The sequence below is a fragment of the Sorex fumeus genome, unplaced genomic scaffold (genome assembly GCF_029834395.1).
Source record: "Sorex fumeus unplaced genomic scaffold, SorFum_2.1 ptg000035l, whole genome shotgun sequence".
NCBI classification, from domain to species: Eukaryota; Metazoa; Chordata; class Mammalia; order Eulipotyphla; family Soricidae; genus Sorex; species Sorex fumeus.
This window is the reverse complement of record NW_026606092.1, coordinates 6,322,309-6,324,399: the sequence shown is the minus strand read 5'-3', so window position 1 is coordinate 6,324,399 and position 2,091 is coordinate 6,322,309. Positions and strand designations below refer to the sequence as shown.

The 2,091-nt window shown below is 40.9% G+C and overlaps 1 pseudogene; it reads right to left on the bottom strand.

Annotated features, from left to right (window-relative positions):
• Window positions 1–421: 421 nt before the first annotated feature.
• On the bottom strand, window positions 422–1,872 carry LOC130026971 (zinc finger protein 639-like; annotated as a pseudogene).
• Window positions 1,873–2,091: the final 219 nt, after the last annotated feature.

Sequence of the window (2,091 nt, the reverse complement as noted above, 5' to 3'; positions counted from 1 at the left end):
CGAGCAAATCGACGAACAACGGGAGGGCCTTTACCTTTTACCTTTATATTAATGTAATCAGATTGATATCACACTATTTTTATCCCTATGTCTTTCTGTTAATTTTTTTATCATCTTCACTTTTTTTTCTTTAGTACATCTGTTTCTTATCAATTCATGGAATCAGCAAACATGCAAGAAACAGGATGATAGTCACCAAGAGTGGTTAAAACTATAAAATAACATGCACTGAAAATAACACACTTTGAATAAATCTATATACCAAAAAATGTAACAATGCCAAGAACCATAGGACAATTAAAAAGAGACTTATTGCCTATACAAGACAATGCTCATAAGTGGAGGTAAAAACCGCCCATTTTAACATCTGAAAAAAAGTGTGTCTTACTATTTTACATTAATATCATGAAAGTTAAAGAAATCAAGTCGTCTCATGGACCAGCAAGTGACTTATTAACTCCCTTTCATTTCGAAACCTCATCAAGCAGTCACTACACTTATGAGGTAAGTCAGTCAAATGCTTGAAATCTAGATGAATTTTAAGATCTTCAATCTGTCCCGTTGAATATTCAAAGTATTTGCATAAATAAATCCCTCTGGACAAATGTGAATTTAGGTGTTTGCAATACTCCAGCATACTTAAAAACATTTTGCCACAATCATCATACATGTGAGAGAAAATTTTGGTATGTTCAATGGCAACATACCTGTTGACAGTTGTATGAAGCCGACTCCAAAAACCACACACTTGGCACACAAAGAAATTTTTATATTTGTCAAAGGTGATTTTGCTCAAGAGGCTGTACTGCTCATGCTCTCCATTGTTATACTTATCGTTCACCTCTATTATCTTACACGGGTGTTCATTTACCACGTGGCTATGCAAGTCTTCTGGATCATTCGTCTCATGTTCACAGAACTAACACAGGTACTGCTCATGCAGCTGTGCTCCTGGAAGTGCAGGTATAGTTCGCTGCTCTAGGAGAACTGCACCTCGCACTGCTTGCACCAGTAGAGGTGGTCGCTGAAGTGCAAGTCTGCGATGTGCTGGCTGAGGTTCCCGAAGATCGCCGTCTTGTAGTCACAGTATTTACAAATGTAGGGATCTTCTTCGTGGAGCTTGGCATGTTCGATCAGGAGCACGTTGGTAGAGCTTTCCTTGCACACGAGACACATATTCGAATCAGTGCTCTTGTGTTTCAGGATCATGTTCTGCTTCAAATAGGAAAAATACTTGCTATTGAGGTCGCAGAGCTCTCACTTGTAGAGGCCGCTGCTATTGGCTCTCAGTAAAGGCCATTTCTCCTGGGCAGTCACATTCAGAGACTGGTTCTTGTTGAGAACTTTGCAAAGTTTAGCTGGGGCTCCTCGTCGCTTTGGTCTTGGAGACTCTCTGAAGAAGTGTTTTCTGTCTCTAGATCATAATCTTCCGAAATTGCATGCACTTCTGCAGCAATGGGAACATTCTCAGCAGTGTGGACTTCTATGGGGCTCTCCTCCTGCGTGTTTTGGTTGACCGACTCTGGCGAATCACACTCTTCATCAGAAATTTCAATATCGGCAGATTTTTCTGCAGAGAAGGTGCCGTGCTCCAGGCTTCTGAGCACAGGGCTGGGCAACAGGCTCTGATGTCGAGGTCAGAACTATATTTCATCTGTAAATTTTGGTAACTCGTTGGAAGTTTCAGTATTAGAATCATCGTTTCTGTTGTCAAAATACTTTAAGTCCGGTTGTCTTGTGGAACAGACATTGTAACAGTGATAGGAAAAAAAATTCATTGAATTCATCTGCAATTCTGCTTATTCCCGAGGAGTCTAAATAAGGAAAAGGATGTAACTTCTTCCTTTTCCTTTTCTTAGAGTATTCTTTCATATCTTTTCAATTTGGTATAGTTCTTAATACTAAAGTGAGAAAGATAAATTTCAGGAAGGTTTCCAGAGGGTCAAAGAAAATTTCTGTCAGTGCTCAGGGGTTACTCCTTACTCTGCACTCAGGAATCACTCCTGGTGGGCTCGGTGGCCCATATGGGAAGCCAGGGATGAACCTGGATCAACGCCCAGCTCTGCGCGAGCGACACACTCCCAGGGCCCG